This window comes from Plectropomus leopardus, chromosome 4 (assembly GCF_026936395.1).
Source record: "Plectropomus leopardus strain MGB_pleo_1.0 chromosome 4, ASM2693639v1, whole genome shotgun sequence".
In the NCBI taxonomy this organism is placed as follows: domain Eukaryota; kingdom Metazoa; phylum Chordata; class Actinopteri; order Perciformes; family Serranidae; genus Plectropomus; species Plectropomus leopardus.
Window position 1 is genome coordinate 22,424,210 of NC_142179.1, and position 11,059 is coordinate 22,435,268.

An 11,059-nucleotide genomic window follows, 5' to 3' on the forward strand; every position below is an offset into this window, starting at 1 on the left:
ATTATCTAATTTGGCCATCAGTCAGAAAAGGTTGGACATCCCTGTGGTGGACGCTGTCAGCTTCCTGTTAAGTACAAGGCCAGAGTCATTTCTTCTGTTGGTAAATCTCCTTAACTCAGGAAATAAGGAGGAGGACCGGAGTTGCATGTATTTTGAATGCGTTTATGTCTGCCCATGTCTGTGATTTGCATTTTATTTCAGTTTTTGTACCATGTATGTATTTTTTAATGCGGCAGCCTTAATGTTCAAGACAAATTTCCCATGCGACAAATAAAGTAATTTTTAATCTTGAGTGTTAAACCCCTGTAACAAGTAGAGGGAGCTCTAAATAGTGTTTGTGATGTGAGCAGATTGACCTCTTCAAATACTGATTCTGGATGTTCTTGGTATTCTCCAAGCATCACGATGTTATTACAAATTAAATACAATAGTTCCGGTTGTCCTCTCACGGACTGCGAGTGGAAATGGAAAGGTGGAGCCGTACACCACCGGAACAACATGTGTTGCTGTAAGACTGGCATACAAAGTGAAAATAATATCCTCTTGTGCCCTCGTACACAGGATATCTACGAGAAAGTGATTTCAGTCATGTTGTAAGCATGTTTTGCATTGCTGGAGCACCGGCAATCCTCTACGGAATGATTGGACTTTGTGTTGTTATTTGAATGTTTTTTTATTTTTTGTTTTGGGTATATCATTTGGACCCAAATATTTTAGCCGTGTCGATAAACTAACTAACTAACTAACTAATTAACTAATTAACTAGTGTCGGTTGATACAGTGTTATTAACCTCAATTTCATTACAACAGAGGGCAGAAAATGTTAAGACCTTTGATTTCAAAACACTGGTCGTGTATTCCTTGCTCACTTGGGAGGAGACTGGTTAACTCATGTCTTCACGTATGGGGGGATGGGCTGCAGGAAGGGTCCTTTCCAAATTCTTTTAGCTGAGGCCTGAGTCTACATGGCTGGCTGAGCACTGGGTTGCTGCCCCTGGGCCCTGCAGCAGAGGCACAATTTATGCGTCCTTCCTCACTAGCTTATTGCACAGATTCCTGTTGTCTCAGTGGTATCATATTGCCTGTGTGAGCTACAGGCCTTACTGCTGTTTTTTATCTGCAGAGAAGGCGCTGGAGCTGCACTAGCAGTGTACACTGGGAACCAGTATGTTGGAAAACAGTGGAAAATGAGGGAGGCTGTGGACCTCCGATATCCAGCCCAAAAATAGAAGTAAGGGAGAAAAAAATGGCTCACTCCAGCATTTCCAGGCCCCTGGAGCAGAGTACTGCAGCAGACCCCTCAGAGACTCCCGCGGTGGGGTGGAGAGACGCCGACCAATGGGGGCTCAGGCGTTCTGTGTGTGTGTGTGTGTGTGTGTGTGTGTCTGTGCGGCTAACTCAGCTCCTCCACAGCTCAGATCCTTTTCTCATGGATGAGTTCAGAGATGGTTTCTGTGTGTGTGTGTGTGCATCTGCCAGCATGTGAGCGAATGGTGCAACCACTGCAGCCCTGCTGAAGACAGACCAACCCTTCCCTCTGTCATTTCCTGACAGTTTGTGTGTGTGTGTGTGTGTGTGTGTGTGTGTGTGTGTGTGTGTGTGTGTGTGTGTGTGTGTGTGTGTGTGTGTGTGTGTGTGTGTGTGCGCGAGTGTGCGTGCGTGCATGTGTCGGTGTGTGTGTGTCAGTGTGTGTCGGTGGGAGGCTTATTAATAGTGATGTCTTCTTCCGCCGCCCATGGCATATTTAGTCTTAGTTGATGTGATTGGAATTCAGAAAACATTCATAAGAAATGTGGTGGATTTGTTTGCAACATCAACTCATTTAAACAGATCATAACATAATTTGTAAAACTGATTTCAACAACAGAATGTTATTGAAGTAAAATAATGTGTATTTTTCAAGACAATAGTGACATGAACTTGGTTTTGCACTCTGCATTGCTGTAAACTCAGAGAAGCCTATTACCTGCCAAAATAATCTGTGTAATGTGTAATACTGACCTTGAAAAACACTCACCTGGTTGCCCCCTCCCTGAAGGCAACAGAGGCACACTGCCCTCTGGTGGTGGTTGGGGAGAAGTAACTATTCCTGGGCATGGAAAATTGTTCAATGGTGTGTATGTTATCTTCACTGTCAAAGTAAAAGTCTCACATGTTGGCATACATACTAAAAACAAAAACATACAGCTGAGATTATCTCTCCTGTATAGCCAAAATGTCTAATTTTCTGTAAAAACAAGTGTACACAGAGGACAGTAATGTGCCCATCAGTTGTTGTTGCTTGTTAATGTTAATCATACTAATATATCAAAATGAACACAGTAATGGCAATGAAAATTTATGAAATGATAATAGAGAAAAACATGTGGTTTAAAAACAGGTTCTCCTCATGTTTTCAAAAGCAGTCAGATCATCTTAGAGGTTAATTCGATGCATTAAAAAATATATAAATATTTATATTACAGCAAACAACCAAATTATATGTATATCCTGTTTTGGAGATGAAGAAATACTGTGGAAGGCAACAGGTTATGCTACAAAGCCTTTTATTTGTTTACTTGTAACACCACTAGATGGAGGCAGAGCACAGACACAGAGGGAGGAGGAAAGCATCTCCACAGTACTGAGTGTCATGTTTCATGGTTTTTATGTATACGCAGTTCTCTTAACAGAGCAGATCATTACAAAGTTGTACTGAAAGTACATCTCTGTGATCCTATCTTTTACACATGGACCTGAGATCTGACTTGGCTCTTGGTAGTCACACCATGTGTTCCTCGTTAAGTCTGCAGTGCTGGACCAGGACACAGACCAAGGTTTCACAGACCTCGTCAGTGAAACCTTGGCTCTCTCTGGTGTTGGCACACTCACAGGGCCTCTGCTTGTTCTGGTCAAAGCCATATTCAATATGTGATGCATTCTTATTATTACAGTAATTCACTGCTTCTAGTCACAAACTTTTGAAATCATCCAGATTGTCATGGTTTCATGGTGTTTGCCATTTGAAGGCACTATGTGCCACAAATTCTCTGTTCTGTGAAAGGGAAGGTAGGTGCGTTTATTATTGCGAAGAACATACAACGACTTTAAATATGCTCATAAATACTGTTTGAACTATTTGTGCTCAGAGAAGAGAGATTTCATTTTTAGATGTTTGTGTTCACTGATATCTGTTATTAAAGGTTCAAAAGCTGGTTTGAAGGCTTTTTTTTATTTGACAGACGGAATAAAATCTTTTTGAAGTTACATGTGACCGTTTCAATGCTTGTCTTCATCCTCAAAGCACCCTGTGCATGAATACAGACATCACAGTGTCTTTAATAAATACTTATCTTATCAATAGGACAGGAAATTAAGAGTCTTCAGACTTCAGTGCTAGTAATTGTTGGTTTATGAGTTGTGATTTTTTGTCCCTTGTGAAATGTCTCTTTATGCTGGAAACTTTGAGGGTGTTTTTTAACCCTCACATAGGCCTAATGGTCATATACTATCCCTTCACATTAAGGTCTGAGCCATTTTTGACCCAGCCAAAGAATTCCAGTATAACAAGCGTCTTTGCAAAATTTTGAAACACAGATCTATTTGGAATTCATAAATAGCCTATGTGGCATCAAAAACAGGTGATTAATCCTTAAATAATGTTTCAGAGAGCAGGGATAGTGTATTAATCACCCATTATCATGTCATATTTTGCCTAAGACATAAAAACATAACAGCTATAATGATATATATAATATATTTTACTGAAACTGAAAATGGCAAAAACAACCTGGGACAGTGTGGTTCACTATAAAGCAGTTTATAACCTTTACAACCATCAGACACTCTCATTTTATTACAATTAATTACAACAATTACAATTAATTCAACATTTAACCAACAGAAAAAAAACATAAAAAATTATTTCTAATCAAACACTAGTTTTTGCATTTGCAGCAAATTGTCTTATGTCACTCTTTTTAACAGCAAAGGTACCTAACTTTAAAGTCACGACTGTCCCACAAAACATATACACACATGGCATGTACAGTATCACAGTTTCAAGATTCCCTAAAATCAATATTTTCCAGGATTTGACTCCCACTGGTGGATCTGGAATATCCGTTTTCAATAGATTCAAGTCAAATTTGACCTGGAACAGATTTGATGTAGAAAAATAAGAAAAAAAATACATTTCTTAAATATTTCTTCTTTTTTTTTTTGCAAATGTTGGGTCAATTCAGAACATTGGCATTCAGGGTGTTTCTGTCAAATGTCAAAAAGGGTTAAATTTGACCCGAACACTATGTAAGAGTTCATTTAAGCCTAAGAAGTGCTGTGATATTTAGGAAATCCTATTTTGCCATTTACCTCTGACACAGCATATGGGTGTTGTTATTGTTGTCATGTGACAAAACTAAAAGGGACACATTTCCACAATGACGCATCAAAGACCACAAACTATGGCACATTTGGGAGTTGTGCAAAAGTGTTTTGTCTGCAGCATCCAGTGAATGACCGGAAACTTTTCCAGACGATAATAAACAAACAACAACAATTGTTCTGCAGAATGTGTCACTAATCCTCTAACATATGTCAACAATCCACACAACTCTTTGTATGCAGTCATGGGAAACTGAGTGTTGCTATTGGTTTGAAACATAATGAATGTACTTATCATTGGCTCATCGCCTCCAGTGTAATGCTCTGCTGCGATTTTATTATTAACAATAAATCATCTGTTTGCGTCGGAGTCTCCCGGATTACAAGAGCTGTTTACATGTCGCCTTTAATTAGATCCAAATGGCCTGGATGAAGAAAATATCAACAAATGGACTGTGGGTGTTGTGCACAGTTTTTTTATCAGTAGTGTAAGGAACAAACAATGCATTCATTTCTCTGGCAGATGTTGGCGACTCTCATGGAAGAGCCGCAGTGTGTTGTACTAACATGCTATCCAAGAACTCTAAATAACACAAAGCCAAGGCTATAGGAGAAGTGTCTGTAAACGCAGAGCAACAGCCTGTTTCTTATAGTTTTTTGTGCCTAAACTCCATGGGCCAGTGCATGGCAGTTATTATAGTATACATCAGGTTGGACACACGTCCTCCAATATTCCAACGAAATTCAGATATGCTCAAGATGCTATGCCCTTGTAACAAGATGAATTTGTTATAACTGTGTTGTTTATTTATTTTATTATAATTACACAAAATCCCTGTATAAATAGTTATAACCTGACATGTTAGGCCTCCAAAGTCAATATGTGGAACGTTCGGGGTTCAGTTCCTGAACCCCTTCGTTCATTTTTGTGGGTCCCACTGTATGTTGTGTGTCTTGCATTGGCCTCTCTCCTTTTTGCTGATGTGCTTCATAGGAGAGGTGGGCTGCATTGCTGTCGCACATTTCCATGTTTTAGACATGCTTTAAAAGTTTGGTTGCTAGCTTAAACATCATGAACATGCTGAAATATTGCTGTGTTGTTTAATTTGTGTAGGAGCCGAAATTTGAGGGCATATTGACCGAGAGAAGTTGTGTCGTTCGCCTGTTGTCAGTTGCCAGATTAAATGGAGACGAGGTGGTTACATCCTGGTCCTGTATTTCAGTATCATGTGTGGAAATGTACAATACTTCATGATGCGCAATCACCGAAATCTAACTGATACCCAAATACCTTGGAAAGACATTTTTCCTTGAACTTCAAAAGTAGCACTTTCATGACATATCAATTTCTCACAACTTGGCCCAAATGATGCAATCAATGCTACATGAGACTTTGTTTCAAGTGTGAGCATGACTAAATTCTGCAACGAGCACAGTTAGGGCACTGTACTGCTGGAACAAGTTGATCCACAGAAATGTAAAATACTGTAAATCCAGTGTTTGGTTATCATATTGTCCTTTTGCTTGAATATCATTACAGTCACAGCTGCATATCTGTTTTGCTCAGATTTGGAATCAGTATCTACAGTGGGAAGCAAAAAAGCCTCCAGTTCTGCTGCTTTACGCACATCCCAGCGTCAAAGAAAGTTATTGTGCCAGGAAGCTTGTAAGTCTCTCTTTGTGTCTTCCCTCTTCCTCTGGGGAGTAAATCAATGGATTCTGTGGTCCTGTTAATACTGCCCCCTCATGTTAGGGCAGTGGAGGGAGGAAGTGACCACATATGGACCTTGTTACCATCCCTTGATGCACACTTCAGGTCACAGTACACGGGTGTGCGTGGGGTGATGCATGTGTGTGCCTGTGTGTGAGGGGACACTCTACAAACGTCTGTAATCCTATTGCACAACTACTACAACTCTTATTTCAAGGTACTTACCAATGTAATCGGTACCTCTTATTGGTAAGTATCTACTCTGACCACAGCTTTGATATTTGATGTTTAAAATAAAAGCACTATATGTTTTTTTTTATTGTGTTATGCATGTAGCCTTAACTAAATGGGTGTGAAAGCTGAGATGAGTTTGATTAATCTGAACCTAAACATTCTCACGATTTCAGCAAACAAAAAAGAGAGGAGGAAAACATTTCAAACTCAGGAAACTAACACCCCTCTGCAAGTGTTTGGGCTGAACGCAAACTATATCCTGAGCTCTCTGTAAACCATAGGCGATTATTTTCACCAGTCATCATGAGTGCAAAGTTTTAAGAGTGTGAGCGGTTAAGAGGATGGGTAAAACATCTGCGTGTGGCACTGTTTGTTCCAAACTGTCGAGCAACACCTCTGTAAGAGACAAATGACAATATGGAGTGTCTTTCATGGCCTTGGCCTCCCAAGTTATTTCCAGGAAGTTACAGTTGTGACTTGATGAAACAAGGGTTGCCATTGTGGTTGTTTAGAATTTCTGTTATCAGTTTATTTCAATCTTGGCTCTAATTTAATGACACTTCCGCTGGACTTCCGCTCTCAATACTACTTTCTAAACTCACATCAGCACACTGGTCGTGTGATCACAGCCTTCCCAATTAAATGGGTTATACAAGAATTACTGGCTTCTGTTTATGTGGGGAATACACAAAGTGTGGTATGAATAGCGCATGAGAACAGCCTGACTACAGACAAAATGATGAGGTGTGTTAGCCTCTAAATCTATATGACTAAAGTAAAGAGATTTGTTTCATGACTGTTTCTGTTGTGGGATTATAGCAGGGAGTAGGGAAACCTACGAGACATCATCTCCCTCCCCAGCCTGAGTCATGTCTGAGACACCAGGAGGGGACAGAGGAGTCATTGTAGCATTCTCAGTTTTCACATCTGAAAAACTTGCCTCATACGAGCAAAAATATTTCCCCCCTCGCTTGAGTACATGCCGTGTTTGCATGAATGATACGCCTTAATCACAAGTTTGGGCTTCACGGTCATGAAAGATTAAAGGTTCTGGGTCAACTGACAACCTACCCAAAAATTACAAAACGCTAGTAACAAATATCTTAAAGACAATTGATCAACCATTTCACTGTGGATTTTCCTCCTCGCTCAGCAGTTTGAACTTCTTTTTCGTCACTACATCGCATACCAGTCACGCCCATGGACAGAAAGAAATAAATGGCGGTTAGGAGACACAGCAGAGCAATTGGGATAGTAGAGGAAAAACAAATTAAGTCTGTAACAGTGTGGAACTGAACTAATCTCTTAGACCAAGTACACCATCAGAGGGGCTGAAGATATATTGGATTGTAACGCCTGCAAAGAGTTGATTTATGTTCACACAGTGACACTGGACACTCTAAATTTGTTTCAGTATAGCTTATCATGTGTTGTTATGTGCATGACAACTATGATCACAGTGCTATTTCAGTTTTCACCAGTATTTTCTTATAAGTACAACACAGGAAACCTATGTGAAGATATCTCGTTTTTCTACCAGTACTTTTCCGTGCTGTTATTCTGTTTTGTTATCATAAGGATTTAAGGTCACATGAATCCTCGTCACTGGATTTTACCCACAAGCCACTCATTCACACCTCTGAAATTTCAAATATGCGTCAGTGCCCATTATTCTCTTTATATATCACTTCTTCGTGCAGCTGCACATAACGGATCCATTTCCTTGCAGTCTTCCTCAGTATGAACATGTTTCAACATTTGCAGTCAAAACAGAGTTTAGTAGCCAGTGTCGAAGTAGAATTGGAGTAAATGTTCTTCTGTTGGACTAATATTTAGTGTGTTGAAGATCAGTTTTCTTGGCATTGTTTGGGACCCTTAATTTACGATTAGAGCACTGCAGATATGGTATGGATTCAAATATAGCACAGTCTGTGAACTGTACTCCAGCACAGTAAAACAATGAAGAGGTTTCAAGATTAGTAATGTTTATTCCAAATCCCTACCAATAATAATATCAGAAATGTGGCTGTTTTTACATGACAAGAGTGAAAACGGCCATCCTCAGCATTTATTGTGTTATGGTTTCAGACTGATGAAGACAGTTGGAGAACAGTTAGATACAGAATAGGATGTGTAGGCTCTACAAGATCATTTTTGTCCCCTTGACAACTAAAAATATCATGTTCTTCTCCAGTGATGTTCAGATTTTTAGGCATTCTTATATCTAAAGTGCTTTGAAAAATAGTGCTGTCACTGCTCCACCATCACCCTGACTCCCTTCCAAGGTTTGGGCTGAGCCCAAAATGTTTACAACATCTGGCTCCACCCCTGGTGGTGGCCTCAGTAGGCACATTTGGCCCCAGCTTAAGGCAAATATTTAACAATCAGTGCTGTGACCCCCATATCTGTAATTGTTTTGAACCTGTTTCTTAAGCTGTCCATTCACTGAGGTTGTTAGGGGAGTGAAGAGAGGTAATTTTGCACGTAATGTGACAAAAATAAATACATAAATAGTGAAAACAGTTTATGTTTTGGCTGATAACTCATCCTTTTGCTTGTTAGACCTGACAGGGAGTCTTGAGGAGTTTAATTTAGTGGATAATTTGTCCTGTATAGATAAACAGTTTTAGGAAATACAGTTGTCAAAGTGCGAGTGATATTTGGAAACTCCTTTGTGTGCACGGATAAGAGGATATCTCATCTAGAATCTGTGTTACAGATAGATGATTATACTACCTTTAGTACAGCTGAAAGACACTTTTGTTATTGAAGAATTATAATCTACAGATATTAAGTTTTATCAGATCAAAAGTCCTCTTCAGAAAAAAAAATTAGAGCAAGAAAAAGTTGTGGAAAGAAAAATAATGTGTGCCAGATATGGAGTACAGTGGCCAAGTGGCACATTGCCTTTCTTTCTGGGATATTTTAATGTATAAAAAACCCAGCCAGTATGTTACAGCAAATCTGTGCTCTCTGTATTCAAGCCACAGCCCTCCTGCAGTTTCTCCCCAAAACTTCAATTACTCAAACCTGGGGCTCTCTTTTCATTTCACTAATTCATGAAACATGTTTAGTTGAGCAGAAAAACACAATGTTGAAGTCTTATATTTCAATATTCTCCTTCAAGCGCCAGGCGATGACTCGTGGGTGGTGAGTCGACTCATTGTCTGCCTCCCCTTTAGCTCCACCCGGACAAATTTCACCCTATATATCCAGATGACACCGTTCCAGTGTACTCCGTCATACGTTTGCATGTATGACACCCCTCACAATGAGCCCAGGTAATAAGAGATGGAAAAGATGCCTTATGAAATATCTATGCCTCGGACTTCAGCTATAAAAAGTTGCAAAATGTTCTCTAAAGACTCCCAGAATGATCTTTTACATTTTACATGGAGGCATTCTGATGTTGGTTTAACCCTGAAGTCAGTGGAGAAGTTGGGCTCATTGGCTCATGTATAAACATGCAGAGTGCACTAACTTTGGCATAAATAAGAGGGATAGTAAATGGGAAGACCCACCAAGTGTCGAGTGTGAAGATGTGCCCCTCTATCACCCACTGCGTGTTATTCAAACACGTTTACACAATTCCTCAACAGAAAACAGCTTCAGCAAAGCAAGACTGTTGTTACTCAACAGAGAGGAGTATTATTTTCATTGCACAGCCCCGAATCCAGTGATCACCCGAGTGTGAAAATGGCCTCCTACAACGTCACTGTTGTGTTGCATCACTGTTGTTTCCACCATTCAGCGAACTCGCCAAAATATGGAGGGCCAATAAATAAAATCAAGTGATACACATGTAGACTAATTAGAAACATTTCTTTCCTGTAAAAAAGTTTCCATCTGTCTCATGAGGATATTTATTCTCTGAATCCCTGCAGACCCGCTGCATTGTGTGCAGGCTCTGATATTACTGATTACTCATGTTATTATTTTTCAATTTGAGGTTACACCCATGAGTGTGACTCTCAGATGGGCATCTGACAGAAGTCTCAAACTAATGATTTCAAGCTCGTTGGCATGTTTACTTTGGCCAGATGTACCTCGCCACGGCACTGTGAATAGCACTGCTGTCATACGTGTTATTGTGCCAGGACGCGCCTGGCAGTGTCTAAAACTGTGGGCACACTATGCATTAGTCCAACACCAACTTTATACTGCACTGCCTCTGCTTTTATGGAGACCAGTAAAGTAAGAGTAAACTGAGAGAGATGTGTCCCTGCAAGGAGGATCATAGACTAATAAAGTGAGTTATGGTTATGAGGGCAAGTTGTGATGAATCAAAGATGTTTACACAGACTCTTCTTGTGGAACAAGGAAACAGCTTTTTGCACTTTGCATACGATACTGAGCTGCACAACACATTGCACTGAACAAACGTATTAAATTATTATAGTGTAGTATTACTTATGCAGCCTTTAGAAGTAATTTGTTGAATATTAAAGATGTAGTTTGTTGGATTTTTTTTTTTTTTTTGCAGAAGGGATCTTCTCCCATGTGTCAGTGAATAGGAGACCTAAGGTGGCTGATGAAGAACGTGAAAACACGAATGGCCTTTTCTAGAGTCAGTGTTTGGTTTGTAGCCAACATGGCAGACTGTGTGTTAAAGGACCCGCTCTATATGTAGATATAAATGGCTCATTCTTACTTAACAGAAGTTCAGAAAATTAAAAACTAATGAAAACATAGTTCTAAATATTATATACCATATATAATATAAATAATATTATTATATTATTCTGCCAATGG